Source organism: Rhinichthys klamathensis, unplaced genomic scaffold (genome assembly GCF_029890125.1).
Source record: "Rhinichthys klamathensis goyatoka isolate OS25496 unplaced genomic scaffold, OSU_Roscu_1.1 h1tg000288l_1, whole genome shotgun sequence".
NCBI lineage: Eukaryota > Metazoa > Chordata > Actinopteri > Cypriniformes > Leuciscidae > Rhinichthys > Rhinichthys klamathensis.
Window position 1 is genome coordinate 40,001 of NW_026606807.1, and position 8,546 is coordinate 48,546.

At 34.1% G+C, this 8,546-nt stretch overlaps 1 long non-coding RNA gene across 1 annotated transcript in view; it reads left to right on the forward strand.

Annotated features, from left to right (window-relative positions):
- The window catches only part of LOC130103419 (uncharacterized), a 2,394-nt gene extending 1,374 nt beyond the window's left edge, over positions 1-1,020 (forward strand). Inside the window, exon 2 of the long non-coding RNA XR_008809354.1 lies at positions 522-1,020. This is a non-coding gene — a long non-coding RNA (uncharacterized LOC130103419). The remainder of the gene's footprint in view (positions 1-521) is intronic.
- The last annotated feature ends 7,526 nt before the right edge of the window (positions 1,021-8,546 follow it).

The window sequence follows — 8,546 nt, forward strand, 5'->3', positions numbered from 1 at the left end:
AGAAAGATAGAGTAGTTAGAAAGAAAGAAAGATAGATTAGTTAGAAAGAAAGATAGATAAGTTAGAATGAAAGATAGATAGATTAGTTAGAAAGAAAGATAGATTAGTTAGAAAGAAAAAAATAGATTAGTTAGAAAGAAAGAAAGATAGATTTGTTAGAATGAAAGAAAGATAGATTAGTTAGAAAGAAAGAAAGAAAGATAGATAGATAATTTGGAAAGAAAGAAAGATAGATTAGTTAGAAAGAAAGAAAAAATATAGATTAGTTAGAAAAAAAAGATTAGTTAGAAAGAAAGATAGATAGATTAGTTAGAAAGAAAGATTAGTTAGAAAGAAAAAAGATAGATTAGTTAGATAGAAAGAAAGATAGATAGATTACTTAGAAAGAAAGAAAGATAGATTACTTAGAAAGAAAGAAAGATAGATTAGTTAAAAAGATTAAAGATAGATTAGTTAGAAAGAAAGATAGATAGATCAGTTAGAAAGAGATAGATTAGATAGAAAGAAAGAAAGAAAGATAGATTAGTTAGAAAGAAAGAAATATAGATAGATAGATAGATAGATAGATAGATAGATAGATAGATAGATAGATAGATAGATAGATAGATAGATAGATAGATAGATAGATAGATAGATAAGTTCATTAGTACATATAGAATGGTAGTTTAATTGAGTCTAGGGCTTCAGGGAGTTTAGATTTGAGTTTTTATGTTGTGCACTACTGGGCCACCGTAGTCTTGGCTCAATTTGAACTGTTGCAATGAAAGTCAATGGGATTTTTATGATTTTTAATATTAATTTTTAAGAAATCTGAAAGTCAAATCAGTCTGAAAAGATATAGCACACTAAGTCAGAACAGTCTGAAGGTCTGACCCGAGTTTGGAGTTTGTAGAGTTAAAACTCTAGGAGGAGTAGCAGTCAGAAAATTTTGGGTCAGAAGAATAAGAAGAAGAATAATAACTAGAAAAAAAGTTTGATGAGACAAACTTTAAGTTGGCTTGAGAAAGCCGGACCAGAGAGTTTGAAGAAGTTTAAAGTAGTTTGAAGTCGGATAGATGGATTAGTTAGAAAAGAAAAGAAAGATTAGTTAGATAGACAGAAGGATTGGTTTCACTGAAAGAAAGATTAGTTAGAAAGAAAGAAAGATTAGTTAGAAAGAAAGAAAGAAAGATTAGTTTAAAAAAGAGATAAAGAAAGAAAGATAAGTTAGAAAGAAAGAAAGAAAGAAAGAAAGAAAGAAAGAAAGAAAGAAAGAAAGAAAGAAAGAAAGAAAGAAAGAAGAAATATTAGTTAGAAAGAAAGAAAGAAGAAAGATTAGCTAGAAAGAAAAAAAGAAAGAAGAAAGAATAGTTAGAAAGAAAGAAAGAAATATTAGAAAGAAAGAAAGATTAGTTAGAAAGAAAGAAAGAAAGAAGAAAGATTAGCTAGAAAGAAAGAAAGAAAGAAGAAAGAATAATTAGCAAGAAAGAAAGAAAGATTAGTTAGAAAGAAAGAAAGAAAGAAAGAAAGAAAGAAAGAAAGAAGAAAGATTAGTTAGAAAGAAAGAAAGAAAGAAAGAAAGAAAGAAAGAAGAAAGATTAGTTAGAGAGAAAGAAAGAAAGATTAGTTAGAAAGAAAGAAAAAAGAAAGATTAGTTAGAAAGAAAGAAAAAAGAAAGAAAGAAAGAAGAAAGATTAGTTAGATAGACAGAAAGATTGGTTTCACTGAAAGAAAGATTAGTTAGAAAGAAAGAAAGAAAGATTAGTTAGAAAGAAAGATTAGTTAGAAAGAAAGAAAGAAAGAAAAAAGATTAGTTAGAAAGAAAGAAAGAAAGAAGAAAGATTAGTTAGAAAGAAAGAAAGAAAGAAAGAAAGAAAGAAAGAAAGAAAGAAAGAAAGAAAGAAGAAAGATTAGTTAGAAAGAAAGAAAGAAAGAATGAAAGAAGAAAGATTAGTTAGAAAGAAAGAAAGAAGAAAGATTAGCTAGAAAGAAAGAAAGAAAGAAAGAAGAAAGAATAGTTAGCAAGAAAGAAAGAAAGATTAGTTAGAAAGAAAGAAAGAAAGATTAGTTAGAAAGAAAGAAAAAAAGAAAGATTAGTTAGAAAGAAAGAAAAAAGAAAGATTAGTTAGAAAGAAAGAAAGAAAGAAAGAAGAAAGATTAGTTAGAAAGAAAGAAAGAAAGAAAGAAAGAAAGAAAGAAAGAAGAAAGAATAGTTAGAAAGAAAGAAAGAAAGAAAGAAAGAAAGAAAGAAAGAAAGAAAGAAAGAAAGAAAGAAAGAAAGAAAGAAAGAAAGAAAGAAGAAAGATTAGTTAGAAAGAAAGAAAGAAGAAAGATTAGCTAGAAAGAAAGAAAGAAAGAAAGAAAGAAGAAAGAATAGTTAGCAAGAAAGAAAGAAAGATTAGTTAGAAAGAAAGAAAGATTAGTTAGAAAGAAAGAAAAAAGAAAGATTAGTTAGAAAGAAAGAAAGAAAGAAAGAAGAAAGATTAGTTAGATAGACAGAAAGATTGGTTTCACTGAAAGAAAGATTAGTTAGAAAGAAAGATTAGTTAGAAAGAAAGAAAGAAAGAAAGAAAGAAAGAAAGATTAGTTTAAAAAGAGATAAAGAAAGGAAGATTAGTTAGAAAGAAAGAAAGATTAGTTAGAAAGAAAGAAAGATTAGTTAGAAAGAAAGAAAGAAAGATTAGTTTAAAAAGAGATAAAGAAAGAAAGAAAGAAAGAAAGAAAGAAAGAAAGAAAGAAAGAAAGAAAGAAAGAAAGAAGAAAGATTAGTTAGAAAGAAAGAAAGAAAGAAAGAAGAAAGATTAGTTAGAAAGAAAGAAAGAAAGAAGAAAGATTAGTTAGAAAGAAAGAAAGAAAGAAAGAAAGAAGAAAGATTAGTTAGAAAGAAAGAAAGAAAGAAGAAATATTAGTTAGAAAGAAAGAAAGAAAGAAGAAAGATTAGTTAGAAAGAAAGAAAGAAAGAAAGAAAGAAAGAAGAAAGATTAGTTAGAAAGAAAGAAAGAAAGAAGAAAGATTAGTTAGAAAGAAAGAAAGATTAGTTAGAAAGAAAGAAAGAAAGATTAGTTTAAAAAGAGATAAAGAAAGAAAGAAAGAAAGAAAGAAAGAAAGAAAGAAAGAAGAAAGATTAGTTAGAAAGAAAGAAAGAAAGAAAGAAGAAAGATTAGTTAGAAAGAAAGAAAGAAAGAAGAAAGATTAGTTAGAAAGAAAGAAAGAAAGAAAGAAAGAAAGAAAGAAAGAAAGAAGAAAGATTAGTTAGAAAGAAAGAAAGAAAGAAGAAATATTAGTTAGAAAGAAAGAAAGAAAGAAAGAAAGAAAGAAGAAATATTAGTTAGAAAGAAAGAAAGAAAGAAAGAAGAAATATTAGTTAGAAAGAAAGAAAGAAAGAAAGAAGAAAGAAAGAAAGAAAGAAAGAAGAAATATTAGTTAGAAAGAAAGAAAGAAAGAAAGAAGAAAGATTAGTTAGAAAGAAAGAAAGAAAGAAAGAAAGAAAGAAAGAAAGAAAGAAAGAAAAAAAAGAAAGAAAGAAAGAAAGAAAGAAAGAAAGAAGAAAGATTAGTTAGAAAGAAAGAAAGAAAGAAAGAAAGAAAGAAAGAAGAAAGATTAGTTAGAAAGAAAGAAAGAAAGAAAGAAAGAAAGAAAGAAAGAAAGAAAGAAAGAAAGAAAGAAAGAAAGAAGAAAGATTAGCTAGAAAGAAAGAAAGAAAGAAAGAAAGAAGAAAAATTAGTTAGAAAGAAAGAAGAAAGATTAGTTAGAAAGAAAAAAGAAAGAAAGAAAGAAGAAAGATTAGTTAGAAAGAAAGAAAGAAAGAAAGAAAGAAAGAAAGAAAGAAAGAAAGAAAGAAAGAAGAAATATCAGTTAGAAAGAAAGAAAGAAAGATTAGTTAGAAAGAAAGAAAGAAAGAAAGAAAGAAGAAATATTAGTTAGAAAGAAAGAAAGAAAGAAAGAAAGAAAGAAAGAAAGAAGAAAGATTAGTTAGAAAGAAAGAAAGAAAGAAAGAAAGAAAGAAAGAAAGAAAGAAAGAAAGAAAGAAAGAAAGAAAGAAAGAAAGAAGAAAGATTAGCTAGAAAGAAAGAAAGAAAGAAAGAAAGAAGAAAGATTAGTTAGAAAGAAAGAAAGAAAGAAAGAAAGAAAGAAAGAAAGAAAGAAAGAAAGAAAGAAAGAAAGAAAGAAGAAAGATTAGTTAGAAAGAAAGAAAGAAAGAAAGAAAGAAAGAAAGAAAGAAAGAAAGAAAGAAAGAAGAAATATTAGTTAGAAAGAAAGAAAGAAAGAATAAATATTAGTTAGAAAGAAAAAAGAAAGAAATAGATAGATAGATAGATAGATAGATAGATAGATAGAGATAGATAGATAGATAGATAGATAGAGATAGATAGATAGATAGATAGATAGATAGATAGATAGATAGATAGATAGATAGATAGATAGATAGATAGATAGATAGATAGATAGTTAGAAAGAGATAGATAGATTTGACTTGGCAGTGATAGTGCTTATGTAACTGTAGGAATGACAGAAAGGTGCTAAAGTTTTTAATTATTTTTATTAAGAAATAAAAGCTGTTTCACAGTGTTGGAGCTCAGCCTATTTCTCCTCTTAGACAGTTCTTCCCCAGCCTTCGAGAACACTCTTTCACGTGTACAGAGGAGGCCGGGGTACAAAGAAACTGTAATGCCAATGTATGTAGATGGGGGTTCTCCAGTATTCAAGTGGATCTTCAGCTCTTTGTATGTTTGTCTCTGAAAGGTATTTATCGAATTCTATGATTGCATCAGAAGTGGCATTTGAGCTTTGTTTGTGCTGGTCTACAGCACTGTCCAACAGAAGACAAAGCTTTCCACCTCAGAAGTGTGAGGAGAAAAAAAATGATTGGGAGTGACTGTACATGTACATTGACTGAATATAAGACACATCAACGGTCAACAATTATAAAATACAATAATTAAAAATAAAATAATAATAAATACATACTTGAGCTTGGTGTGGGCTGTTGGGTTGATGATGGTGCTTCTGTTGACTGAGTGCTTGATGATATGGATGGTCTTTCATCTTCGGCCCTGATGACATCACCACATTCTGCTTTTAGCCGTTTGACAGCCTCTGTCATTTTAGGTTGGTTAAAGGCACACCGCGGAACTTTTGGCCACTAGTGGCGCTCGACCTGTAACTTTCACGTCTAGCGTCCCTAGAGGCCACAAGCGCCGCAGCACTGTCGCAAAAGTCAACAAACAGTCAACCGGTCAGCCTCCCGTGTCTTTAGACTGTGTGTGCTTGTAGTGTTTGAGGCGGGCAGCCTTGCCGCGCTCGATTCCCTTATAGCAGTCTGCTGAGAGAGAGCGAGCGGGGCGAGCCTTATACTGTCTATGGGGGAGCCCCGTGGGGCTTAGTGCTAACATGTCTGTGAGTGAATGTGGGCGCGGGACGGCGGGCACATTTACTGCACTAAAAACACCGTCGGCCTGAGCTGACTATAACTTATGTGTGTTGGTTTCGTTTTACAGAAACCGTGGGACATGTGTGTAGTGTTTGTGGGCACGTTCACTACATTTAATGTACATTTGACATGAGTCGACTTTATTTGTGCGAGCCCTGCACTGTGGCGGGCTGTGTTTGTGTGTAGAAATGAACAATGGGCTGTGGGCATTTTATTACACTCATAACACCATCGGCTGTGGCCGGAATACCAGAAAATACTACACTACTTATATGATTTATCTGGGTCACCTTGGAAACGGCATTTGTGTGCAGGCAAGCGTCAGCATCGGTCGGACACCCCTCCTCCTCCTGTAGCTCACGCCAGCGAGCGAACGCTGGACCAATGGTGATCCTCGTCCTGGCTTTTCATTTGTCACTATGCCTTTTTCTTTTTTTTAGTGTCCTCTGACAAAACCTTTGCCTTCTTCCTTGTAGCTGTTGGTTCGGCCATGACGAAAACATACAGACGGCAATCAAACGCGAGTTGAGCTCTCACGTCAGAATCTGAGGAAGTTGTGGGTGGTGGGGGAAGTGACGTATGCCGTAAAGCGGTTGAATTTTGTAGTTCTTTTTGTGCTCGGGTTCCTACCCGAAACCCGAAGTTACATAGTGCTAGGAAAAACGATACAGACACCTTCAGGCTACGGCAGACGTGTCATTCAACCTATTGTAAGTCGATGTACCATCTCAATGGGTTTTTGTAATATATTATAAAGGTTGAAAAGTTCCACAGTGTGCCTTTAAGGAAACCCAACTTTTTTGGGTTTCCTTAACCTTGGGTCCAGCAGAGTTGCCATGGTCATTATGCTGAGCGACTCCATACTCCAGATATGTTCCCTCGGACGCCTGATGAGGCTTTCAGTTCGTTCCTTTGTGATTTCCATGGTTAACCCTCTGATGCCCGCGCGATAGTCTCGCTTTTTTTCTTATCAGTGCAAAAGAAACTCAAAATACTCTGTTGATTTTGATCTTACATATTAAGTGTTGTACATCATTAGATCCTGATAAGTGTCTATTTTTTTTGTGGATACTCACAATAAAAACAAAGTGTTGTGCTTTTCGCCAAATAAAGAAAAACAAACATGATGCGCGTTCTGCCTTCTCTCTGTCAGTTAAAAAGAAGACCGTCCGAATGTTTGTGCCATGTTTCGACTATACTTAAAAAGTCAAGTTTTTCTTCCAGAATGATGTCAGATAAAGCCACCGCTTTATTGTTGACAGAGCGAGCATTAAAACACGCAGACTTCAACAGGCACTGAGACTCCGAAACCTCCCGCAAATGCTCTTTGTATGTTAGCACGGTCAAGTTGTTATGGTTAATCCAAGCAAGTTTACAAACAGGCTTTCAGGGTTTATGAAGAAACACAGGGCAGGGAATAGCATCAGCATCAGATGAGGAACATATAACACTGCGCCTTGAGGAACGATGTAAGTAGCGCTTATGCCGAAGTATTCCAGCATCATCACAGTTAGCATAGGTGTCATGTGCTAAATAAATGTTCTGTTTCAATTTCAACAGTCGGCAAACAGTGTACCTTAGTGCCATACGGGAAGAATCCACACTAATAGCAGCCTCGCAGAAGTGTAGGTCCAGAGGAGGGCACCAGGAAAGTTTGTTCCAGCAACAGACGTTTAAAATTAGCAACAATAGGCCAACAGGTGAAACTAGAACGCACATCGTAATTCAGTAGTTCGAAAAGGTTTTTCAATCTTCAAACTTCTTCAAGCTTCAAATGCTCCAAGACCATTGTCTAATATTTAGAAGGAAAAAAGAAAAGGAAAAGAGAAAAACAAACAAAACGGGAGAGAGGAGTGGCAGCCAAGACGCGCCAGCGTTCCCCCAGTCCCTAGAGCCAGAGCTTCCAAGGTAATTATTACATTACACATGTACATATATACTATATATTTAGATTTGTATAGTTAATAAATACATATGTTATGCATTATGAAATTAAAATAAAAAATGTATAAGGAAACTCTGTCTTAGTTTTGTCTGTTGATCAGAGTTATGAATACATAAGAGAGTGTGAAATCCATAGTTTTTACAAAAGTATATGTACAATATTTACAGGTGACAAACCTCAGCACATTAAAGGGATAGTTCACCCAAAAATGAAAATTCTGTTAGTATTTACTCACCCTCACGTTGTTCCAACCTCATAAGACCTTCGTCGAATTGAACAAAGGTCTTACGGGGTTGAACAACATGAGGGTGAGTAAATACTGACAGAATTTTCATTTTTGGGTGAACTATCCCTTTAACAAGAATAAGGGTTTTTAGACTCAGTGGCTCCATGCCTTGACAAGTGGTCCACATTGGTAGTTCACAAGCAAACATGCCACTGTAAACAGTTGGTTTATGCTACCAGAAATGGACAAGGGGATGACTGCGTCAAACAACTTGTGCTCCTTCACTCGACGGATAAGACGTTCAACGTGTACCCCTGAGCCTGGCCACAGACTGAGTGTGTGTCACTTCATGAGGTAGCATTTGTTTTCCCTTGGTCAGGAAAACAGGCCGGTCCACCATGATGGCCATGTCAGGGGTAAGAAGGTTAATGATCCCTGACTGTTTGAACAACTCCCGGTCACTAATAGACCCTGCGTAGAGTCCAGACACAAATGTTATTGCACCATGAGGTGCCATTCCTATTAAAGCCTTGAATGTGCAGTGAGACTTATAGTTTGAAAAAACCTCACTTTGTAATAGCAAAGAGGAAGGTGTTTGACAGCGGATCTCAGTACAATCCTGGATAACCTGTGTGTCTCGGAAAAGATGAAATTCCTCTGGCAGATGGGCTCATACTCTCTCTTTCGGCATCCAAATGCACACTGACCCCAGGACAAAGTACAGGAAGTTGGCCCAGGTTGTTATGATGCGGCTCACAGTGGCCTGATGTACATGGAAGCGATGACCAAGGTCCTTTTGCTTGAGGCCCAAAGCAAGATGCATCATGAACAGGAAGAACTCATCTATTGCAGGAAGTGCCCGAGTGTTTCCAGCCTCCTTGGTGACTTTGGAGTTGGTGACACGAATCATTCTGTGCGTTGCCGGTTCAATCAGTTCCCAGAAGGCCATCAGGTGGTTATAGGTT